The sequence below is a fragment of the Scaptodrosophila lebanonensis genome, unplaced genomic scaffold, assembly GCF_003285725.1.
Source record: "Scaptodrosophila lebanonensis strain 11010-0011.00,11010-0021.00 unplaced genomic scaffold, SlebRS2 tig00000110-arrow-arrow-pilon, whole genome shotgun sequence".
Lineage (NCBI taxonomy): Eukaryota > Metazoa > Arthropoda > Insecta > Diptera > Drosophilidae > Scaptodrosophila > Scaptodrosophila lebanonensis.
Genome location: NW_022060573.1, coordinates 2,107,679 through 2,118,734, shown reverse-complemented (window position 1 = coordinate 2,118,734; position 11,056 = coordinate 2,107,679). Strand labels below are relative to the sequence as shown.

Below are 11,056 nucleotides of genomic sequence, written 5' to 3'. Positions count from 1 at the left end.
TCCAGAATCCTTTCTCGCAGCACCAGTTTCACTGCCACCATTCTGGCAGTGCGAATTGGGACCAGTTCTGTCCACTTGCTGAACTTATCCACAAGCACCAGCAGAAAGATAGCTGCCGCTACTGGAAATGCATCTTGCCAGCCGCCTGTCGCTGTTGGACTTTGGGACGCTGGCACGGCGGGCTCTCGTGGTTATCGTGACAATGTATCTTCGGCGCCTCCGAGGCCTTCTTCTCCATCGCCGGTCACGCCGGCCGGCTGTTGTTATAGATGAGCCTCAGCTGCTCTTCTCCAGACATGTCCGCGTCGAGCATGAGTCCCAGCATCGCTTGGACATATGCCGCGGTTGTCTCCGAATCGCTTTGGAAACGTCGTCACGCGTTTTGTCACCACTGCTCCACATAGGGGGATGTTGGGAATGCTTCCAGCCTGCGCAAGAATGCTCATGGGCCCCCACTGCCGTCAAAATGCACTCCCCATTGTTCCACCTCAATGTACAGGGCATTCCGCTCTGCTCGCGACTTCGCTATTGTGCACCACTAAAGGTTGCATCAACCTTGTCACGTACCGGGTGGTCGCGGTTGGACTTAACCTCACTTTATTCTCGGATTCATTGCTCGGGCGCCACTTATGATGTTGCTCCGGTATCCTCACCGACCAGCGTAGTCCAACTTATTTGTTACTTGAACCCCAAAAATAAAAGGTGAGCCGCCTTCTCTTTTATTCATTTTATTTAGTGCGCCTTCAGTGGCACTTGGCAGAAAAATAAATTCCATCTGCATGTCTCCGTGGCTAAAGAAGAACCAACTCCATTTAACATTATTGTCTTACGTCTATAACCTTCGTTTGTCGCCTTACTCAAGCAGACTTCTGCTCATTAATCTGCTTTCATTGTCTAATAGGAGGACTGTGCTTGGAGCAGTATTTCTCCACAAATTGATTGCCGGTAGTGTCAATTCTCCTGTCCTATTAACTCGTCTTAATTTCTCAGTTCTTTCTAGAATGACAAGAAAATATCTTCTCCTTTTCCTTAGTAGGTGTATACAATTGATTATGCATCGCACAATCCATTTCAGATTTTAGAGCTAGAATGACCAAACTTGGTATCCAGGTTCCCCTAAGCCCTAGGCAGGTCAAGTTTGTTTTTTTGATACACCCCCCACTCCCCCGCAATTCGTGTTTTTTCTTATAACTTCCGTAATTCTTGGAATTTTGAAACCGAACTCTCTCTTCCTTTAATAAAAGCCTCTCTTTTCAGCCATCTCCGGAATCTCTGACCAGGAACGGCTGTGAGACTGGGAATAGCTGGACTGGATTAATAAATCTTCCCCCACCGGGTCTGAGATTCTATTTTTTCTCTTTTTTTGCAATTTTTTTTTTTAAATTAGCTTTTAATTAATTTTAAGCTTCTTTTCTCTGTTAAGTTTTTATTTTCTTATATCGATAGATGTATTGACGCCTCTGACCACACTTGGGAAAATACACCGAATGGAAAATAATATTCCCCCACCGGGTCGGAGGCGATAATTAGATATTATTGTAATTTGATTAGATTTCTCCTTCTTAGGATTTTCTAGCTTATTTAGTAGGATGCTTTTTATAATTTTTATATATTTATAAATAAATAAATAAAGAAGCACGTAGGAGGTTTATTCCCAATTTCTCAGATCTTACTCTCCCTAATACGGAACTTCTCTCCAAAAATAAATTTGCATGAACTTCGGAAGATCAATAGTACAGTTAAGTGACGACGGTGTTGAGCAGCCTATTGCATTGAAAAACTACGTTGTTTTATAGATAGGCAAGAATTTTAGATGATAACTGATCACGTAGGAGTAGTTAATTCAGTTCGTCTCGAGGATGACTTAAATTCGGCTTGTTTTAATGAATCTGATTATACAATGCAAAATTTGCAAAATGAATCGGACTATCCGGACCTCAAAGTAATCTACAATTTTGTGTATATACGGACAAAGCATGACGATGGTACTGAAAGCGCCAAACAGACGTGTGGGAAACATTGGATACCCGTTGGTTTGACCAATGACGTGATCAAAAGAGCTCATTGTGAGAACTTAGAAATAATAAGGATAAACTTTTACTGGCCAGGTATCTACAAGCATTTCTGTCCGTCCCTTTCAGCGCTTATATATTAATATTTAAGGCGAAGCAAAAAATGGTTGTTAATTGTGTTGGATCACTTATTCAAATATCACTGGCTATGTCCATTATGAAAATTTACCACAAATGCTATTCAGAAGTATTTACAAGATAACATATTTTTTCTATTTGGACTACCAGAAATAACAGTCAGTGACAATGGGTCGCAATTCAAATCATCTGAATTTAATTAGTGGCTGGGGTCGCTTGGAATAAAGCCTATATACACAGCTCTATATTCACCGCAATCAAACGCTTCTGAGAGTGAATAAGAAATAAGGAATTAAAAGAAAGCATCGCAAAAGCTGCAGAGCAGAACATGCATCAGTATAATTTCGTGCAGTCCAAGGACTGTATAGACGTTATTTCGGCCATAACCCACAATGAATTTAGGATAGAGTTAGAGAAAAACTAGGTAATCAGGGGTGCCACAGAAATCTCTTCCGCCAAAGCTTCGCCTCAAAACCATTTCTCGGTGCCGGTTTTGGGATGTTTCAAATCTTGTTTGCTTTGCTAGGAGTTCTGATTAAAAATACTAAGAAAGACATTTTTCCAATTAAAAATAATCATTGGAATATAAACCTTATAGTTTTTCTGAAAAATCTGCTTCAAAAATATTTTGCGTAAATATTATTAAATTAGCAAATTACTAAATGTATACTTAAAACACCAGCATTCACACGCAGCATTCAAAACAACCGCACAATAGAAAATTACACTTTTCAAACATCACAATTTGCTGACTTAAGATTAAAATAAAATATCTTAAAAATAAAATATATATTTGATGCAATTATTGTTTCAAATAAGTACCACATAACTGTGTATTAATTAAACAAACTTGGTGAAAATTGTGTGTCGCCGATTGGGCAAGTCTGTTTGTAAGCGAAAATGTGAATGGTTAAAAACTGCCATTTGAATATACAATACGGACCCGGGAAACAAAATGGTTGGCAAAAATCCTCTAGCTGAACCTTCCAAGACGGTGCCGAGGGTACAGCAGCGCTGCGGGCAGAGCTACAATCAGAGCATGGGCAGCGATTTTATTTATGGGTATAACTTTCTTCAGAATTGACCTATCATGATGAATTGACAATGATGAAAACGAAAAAACCAAAAACAACAAAGGACGCTGCCTTTCCAGAAGGCCGGAAGGAACAACCAGTTCCGCAAATATAGGAGTTGCGGAACAACCGAGCTCCGGACAAGGAAAAGCCAAGAGTACTCAGTCGTCTCCTCCTAACCCCAACGCCCAGTTTAGGGCCATCTCCAGCAACACAGCTACCAGTGGACTTACAACTAATGGCGGGCCAGATAGAGTTGTGCCGCGGGCGAAAGCGTTTGTGGCAAAATGGCAAACTTATCTGACGTCATGGACGGGTATTCCAATGCGACCCTAACGGAGGAGGATTTGAGGATTTCCGATGGTGCAGGTCCTAAAAATTAGCCTGCACCATAGCAAGGCAGCAACCGCTGCCCTAATTCTCCGCCTGGCGACGGGCAAAGCGGATCAATAACAACATGATCCGGGGCCTCAACACAAATGAGTAGACCCTTTTCTGCACCTATGATAAGGGTAAACCGCGATTCCGTATCTTAGCGAGGATACAAACTAACGCTATTTTACTTCCACAATTCAGCGACGCTGACATCACAACAGTCAGCCTGCAGAGTTTTAGGGTCATCGTGGAAAGGATAGATAACTAACCCTAGCAATACAAACTGGGGCAGTAGCTAAGACTTCTTTCAAAGAACCTTCCTTCCCCACCAAGTATAGAAGCAAGCAGGAGGTAAGAGTTGGTTGATACCTTCACGAGCACGTGCTCGACTGCGCTATATAAAGCCTGCCCGAGCACTGTTTACAAAACCAATCGTAAACCACCCTGGTGGTCGTCCGAGCTGGACAAACTCAGGGTTGACTGAAGGAAACATTTCAACAAAGCTAGGCTTAGCAACACTGATACTAGCTGGGAAACTTACAAACTCAAACTGAATAGCTACAAGTGGGCTATCAGGAAAGCCAACAGAAGCTCCTGGGCAAATTCTGTAGCGGCATAGAATCGGTATCTGATGCCTCTAGATTGCGTAAGGTGCTAGCTAAAACCCCCTCACCACCATCTCTCCTACAGGACGAGGATGGTAGATGAGTAGACTCCTGTAAGGAATCCTTAGACTTACTGTCTTGTTCCCAACACGCGTATAGTAAAGGAAGGATCACAGACACTGCGCTTCACTCCCTGGTCTCTAAGATAGAGAACTCGTTGAAAATCAAAGAAACTCGCTGGTAGCCTTTCTTGACATAGAAGATGACTTTGATAATATATTTCCCTAGGCGATCACCCGATCTATGGCGGAACTTGGTGAAGGCCTCTCTTCTCGACTTCATCAGCCAGCTGCTTAGCAGCAGGGCTGTGAAGGCCGAGATGAGTGGCCAGATCACGCGCAAGTTCGTCAGCAGAAGGACTCCCCTCGCTCCCCTCCCCTCTTCTCTGGGTGTTGCCGGTTAATCAGCTGTTACGCGTTATGCAGTCAGAAGGCCATGGTGTCGTTGCTTACGCGGATGATGTGGCACTATTTTGTAGTGGTAAATTTCTGCAAACGCTGTGCAACCTAATGGAATCATCTCTCTCAACACTCTCGAGGTTTGCAAAGCAATGTGGATTAGGAGTGAATTCCACAAAAACGGAGCCTGTACTTTTTACCATGAAATACAAAGTCCCGGAACTCCAACCGTCAAATCTAAATGGAGTCAGCCTAGGTTTTAGCTGTAAGGCTAAATATCTGGGGTCATCCTTGACATGAAGCTTAACTAGGTGTACAACATAGTTAAACGGGTCAAGAAGGCCACCAATGCACTCTACTCGTGCAAGAAGGTCATTGGGACCATTCGACCGATCGCACTTTACGGGATCATCGGGCCGGCGCTGGATAGGTCCTCGGCTCTCACACTGCTCAGCAGGGTGCAGAGTTCAGCCGAACTAAGCATCAGCGGAGCACTACGAACAACCCCAATTAATGCCTTGAATATTTTATTGTATCTTCTCCGTATATCATCGGGAAAGAACTGGCAACCAACGTGGCACTAAGGCTGAGGGAAACGTCGGCTTGGAAGGATTCAGCCAATGGGCACGCTAGTATTCTCCCTTTACACCAAGAGGACCCGACCCACACGGGCTACTGCACACCGAGGGAAACCTTTGGTAAGGATTACACTGTTTTGATTTTGAGTGGGAACGCGCCTCGCAAGTCAGAGCAGACGGCATTAACATCTTCAGCAATGGCTCAAAACTGGACGGAAGAGTCGGGGGAGGCGTCTACTCCCCACATCTAGGGATCAGACTGTCATTTCGCCTTCCCGACCACTGCAGCGTCTATTAAGCGGAAGTCACCCCGCTGATGGAGGCTGCACGACTCATACCCACGAACACAATGAGTGGACGGTAGTGCTACTTCTTCACGGACAGTCAAGCGGCTCTTAAAGCGCTTGACTCCAACATGGATAATTCCAGGGTCATCACGGACTGCCTCAGATCTCTAAAAGAGAAAGCTGAGCATGACCGTGTCAACCTCGTATTGGTTGCTGGACACCGAAGCATCGCGGGCAACTGCATTGCATATGAGCTGGCAAGGGTTGGAACGACTGCACTCATCCTTCCTGAAAAAGAAGGTATGGGCATGCCACTTGCTTCCGGCTCAGGACACACAACCAGCGCTTTCTATGAGCCAGTGGCGCTGGGAGGATACTCATAAATGTGTTCGGGCAAGGCTAACCTGGCCTTCCCTGGACAACAAAAGGACAAGGAATTTACTAGAACTATCCACTCCTCAGTGGGGAGGCATGCTGCAAGACTAGGCATCCTTCACAATGATTTTTGCAGAAGCTGTACGGATGACGAAGAGGAGGAGTGTGCCGAGCAGCTTCTCTGTCACTGCCCAGCACTCAGTAGGCGCAGACTCTTCGCTTTGATGATCTGTAATGACCTCTCAGAGCTGGTAAACACCGAATATGCGAATATCGCAAGGTTCCTGAGAAGCGCCGAGTGGCTACAGTAATGAGGAAGGTCAAAAGGAGATGGTATCATGGTATCAAAATGTGGCCAGGCTGTTGCCACTTAGCGCCACCTATCGGTCATATTTGGTAGGTGACATGGGAAATTTTCAATTGTCATAGGACCTGTCGCGGCGGTTCTGTGTCTCCTATCATGGTGCTTTCCCCACTTTCAAAAAAACGGCTGAGTCAGACGATACAAGCTAACCTTCGACCTTTTCTATTTCCGACCGTCAGAGAGTGCAGACGTGTCTAGTCAGCACCGAGAAAGAGTTTAAGGAATAGCATAAAGTAAAAAAGTACTTTAACTGCATGAATGGCGGTGACCGAAATTTAAAGTTGTCAAGTGAAAAACCGAATGTCAATAAGTAAACGCGCAGTGACCGAAATTTAAAGTTCTCAAATAAAAATTCGAATGTCAATAAGTAAACGCGAGTATCGCCTAATTATTTTCAATAAAAGAGTGGGAGCCAACAGATGGTAAGTCTGAGTTTTGTAACCAGAGTTTGGATGGGAAAACCTTATAGGTCTTTGGGTTTTTCTTCGCCTGTTTAGTGCAGGTTGGCTACCCATTTTGGGTTATATTTTGTGGAGCTGTGCAATTGATTGGCTCCGGTAGGCCCAGCCGCGCATATATTTCTTATTGATGGCATAATTTTCTTCGACGCAAGAGCAACAACAACGGCCCAGCTGAACCGAGAAGAGATGTATTTCAGAGGCTCGTGGAGGCGTTTTTTTTTTTGTTTGTGTACTTCTAATCGGTGCTTCCGTTGAATGAGTGAGACGACCTCGTCAAATCGTCGAAAGCATTCGGATCAACCTAAGCACCCCCACAACTTGGTTTGCTAGCTAAGGCATGGCTAGTGCCCTTTAGCGCATTCACGGTCACGGTGGTTTCAGCAAGACTCCTTAGTTTAATAATTGATCTTTGCGAAAAATGCATTGTGTTATGTGAGATTTAACCTTATGCATTAAACAATTGAGCAAAAAAAACATTGTTTTGGGACTTTCTTGTTATATGTTTTTTTTTGTTATGCTGAGAGAGGAAACAATTCCTCAATTTGCTCAAACCTTTAGTTTTAAAATTCTAAATTTGTGATACTCACCTACAAAAAATTATTACTATTATTTATTGAAAGGCCTAAAAACTAGGGCCTGTTCTCTAGCCAAGTTCCAGCGACATCGGAAAGCGCTTTCATCGATAGACAAGTGGATTTTGGTGAGTGCGTTCTTTTTTTATTTTTATTACTCCGCAAGCAAATTTTTTTTGTAGCAATGACATCCTGTGCCTTCTTTTTTTTTGAATTTTCAGTGGCGATTGCATGCACACACTTTGCTTTGGGTTTGAAGAGACGCGCTAATTTTTTTCCTCTCTCCTAACGAAATTTAATAAGGCTCTCTAGTTGTAAAGTTTTTTTCACATTTCAAGTTTTATTTGCCTTAATTTTTTTGTCTAATTTGAACATAATAATAATAATGGAGTTAATTGATTCATCGAAGTATTAAATTTTATAATGCATAACTGAAGAAGCAGTTTTTCCGACCAGCTCCGACTTCCGCAGCTGCCCAGCTGAGAGAGCAAAAGGGGTCATTGCACTCCCCTGCATCAGGTGATGCTGATGCTGCACTTCACAATGACCACGGTAGGGTGGGCGACTAGAGCATCAAAAGCAGCTGAGCTCTCTTTTTTATTGCTAGTTCGTCCTATACACGCTTTTTAATCTGAGTAATATTATCTTTGGGGGCGTGCATGGCGCGGGATATATTGAACACCACCCAATTGCCGACGAGCCTGAGCCGGATCATAGCGTGCCGCTCTCGCTTATGCCTAACATATGTCCCGTCTGTGTAGCTCAACCGTTACAGCAATGGGCCTTTCAGGCCTAAGTGGGCGGGTAATAACCATTACCCTAGCCATTCCAACCTAACCTAACCTATAAAAATATAAAATAAATTTAATTTTTAAAAGGCAACATTCTGTTGTGGGATCAGATGCGCTTCTTAAACATTTGCGTTGCATATTTTCAACAATTAATTGGCGTTTCCGCAAATGCTCGTGGGCTAAAATTAAATAAAATTGTCATATTTCTTTTTTAGTTAACATGGTACGTTGCAGAATTTTAACACAATTTGTCGGTCAAATGTACTTGTCGACAGTCAGATGTTGCTGGCAGCTGAGTCAGTCAAATGTCAGCGTTGACACACAGCTGTTTCTGACAGCAGGCTTGGAGAGGAAGTTCTTTCGAAGTTCTGTGGCACGGACGTATTTTTTGGGAGTTTTCAAAAACAATTGACATTTGACACCCTTGATTGATGTTATTTTTGGGAATATCGCAACAAAAAAATCGATGCAGTCAACATCGATTATTTTGCAGCTCTAGGGCCCGGGCAAAGAAATGTTCACAGACAAAATCAATTAAAGGAACACCTTAACTTTCATCTTTGTTTCGGTCGCAGGCACTTTTATTTTTTTCGTGCAAATTTGTTCGTATGTAGTTTCGTTTCCTTCCGTTACCGTATTCTACGATTAGAATCATGCAAGCAAATGTTGTTAAATGTGACCATAAGGAGAACACCAAGTTTTGCATGCACACATCATCATACCACAGCTGAATTTGCTTACATTCATAATTTCAATTTCGCCAGCTGGTCTACTTGCTGTTCATTTATGTGCGCCTGTTACCATCTTATTGGTGTACCTGAAAAACGTAGTTCAATTTGGCATTGAAACAGCGACTCTTCAAAATCATAACCTATGTAGTCATAAATAAGCAGAAGGCAAATCAACTGCCGACCGCTGCTTGTTTATTTTAATGCAGCGGTGGGCACGAAATTTTTTAACTGGAGCACATTTTGTTTTTGTAAGTTCGCTCGGTATCAGTCTTTTGCTTGTGTGTCTTGCCGCTGCCACACAAAATCTCGCCGATCCTGCAGACAAAACCATGAAGTAAGAAGTTTCACTTCAAAACTTTGATAAGGAAATTCGATAGTATTTTTTTCGCCAATTGCCAGACTTCCGTTAACTACGATGGCTGACCACAAGCAACTCCCGCTGCCGCTGCGCCCAAAGCAGCTAAGGTCCCCAAAGCACCCAAAGCCGCAAAGGTGCTAAAACCAGAAAAGGCTGCCGCTGCGGAGACGAAAGTATCTGCAAATAAATACAAGCGTCAAGGTCGCCTCTTCGCGAAGGCTGTCTTCACCGGATACAAGCGCGGTTTGAGAAATCAGCATGAGAACCAAGCCATTCTCAAGATTGAGGGCGCTCGCCGTAAGGAGCATGTAGTGTTCTATGTTGGCAAACGCTGTGTTTATGTGTATAAGGCCGAAACTAAGAAGTGCGTGACACAGCAACCCGACCGTAAGACACGCGTGCGTGCAGTGTGGGGCAAGGTTACTCGCATCCACGGCAACACCGGCGCTGTGCGTGCCCGCTTTACAAGGAACTTGCCCGGTCATGCAATGGGACACCTTGTACGCATCATGTTGTACCCTTCAAGCATTTAAGCTGAAATTAACTTTATATGACCTGCAAGAGAGCATGCGTTTTATAATAACAATGATATGACATGACATATTGAACTTAACAATGACATGGCGCTTAAAAGCTGAGGTTCAAAGGCTTTCTTCTTGCCTGTCTCCGATCTTCTGATACAAGCCATTGGACCAACCACACGCACTTTGCATTAGAGAGCGCCTAACTAAGTTTTTATTTAGCCTCGTGGTGTGCCAATTCGGCAAATTTAAACTACCTACATTAAATCCATCCAGCTTATTTTCAATTAAAAGTGGTAATAAACCACCTTTGTAAAACATAAGGACCCCGCCAACAGCAATATTGTGGTGCTTTTATGACGAAAATTTAATGGGAAATATCAAAATACCTCCTGTAAGTTTCCACTGTACAGAAACTTTTAAATATGTATTCTAAATTTTAACCTTTTGAAAAATAGAATTTTATTGTAATTATCCGAACTGCGCAAGTGTAGCGGATCGAAGGCAAGGCAAGGGCTCTTAAGATTGGGCGACAGCAGTGTTGCGATAGAGAGGAATCATACTTCTTTTGTGGCTCTTACTGTTATAGCTCCCAGAAGACAAGTTTTTGTATTTTCTGATTTCACTTGTGAATCTATATCAGCCTATATTGCCAGTAAATCGAGGGCTAGTGTATCTATTTCGAAGTTCAGTTTTGCTGTGCCCCGTGAAGTAGCCTCGGTTAAAATAAATGTTCCGCCTGATGTTCCCCCAACGTGTCGGAGGCATTAAAAGACGTCATTGTACAGCTTTGTGTTAGGCTTTCTTATCTTTTATTTTGTTTAGTTTAATTTGTTATATTAAGTTTTATAATATAATCGACAGTAGTATGTATTGCTGATATTATGAATAAAATAAAAATAAAAAATAAAATATGAGTAAATATGTTAAAGTCTGTCTGACCATAAGTAAAACAATCAAAGATAAGAAAAGCAAAAGTAGCAATAGTGCATCGCAGTTGAGTATTGCATATTATCTTTCCAAAATAAATATTAGCTAAACAAGAATTAGATCATCGCATCGACGACGAAGGCCTCCGACGGACGCGGCGAGCGGGTGAGTCTAACCATTGTTATCAATTCTTCTGCATTTGCTTCTCATATGCCTATTTGCTTATACAAATTCGTGCACCGTTTTTTTTTATAGCCTGTACCCAAGGGGTGAAACACTATACTAGTTTTGTGCGAATGTATGTAACAGGCAGAAGGAGGCGTGGCAGACCACACAAAGTATATATATTCGTAATCAGGGTGACAAGCCGAGTCGATATAGCCATGTCCGTCTGGACGAGCGCAAGGATCTCAGGAAGTACAAGAGC

The 11,056-nt window shown here is 42.9% G+C and overlaps 1 pseudogene; it reads left to right on the top strand.

Annotated features, from left to right (window-relative positions):
* Positions 1-1,900: 1,900 nt before the first annotated feature.
* LOC115628154 lies at positions 1,901-9,711 on the top strand (annotated as a pseudogene).
* The last annotated feature ends 1,345 nt before the right edge of the window (positions 9,712-11,056 follow it).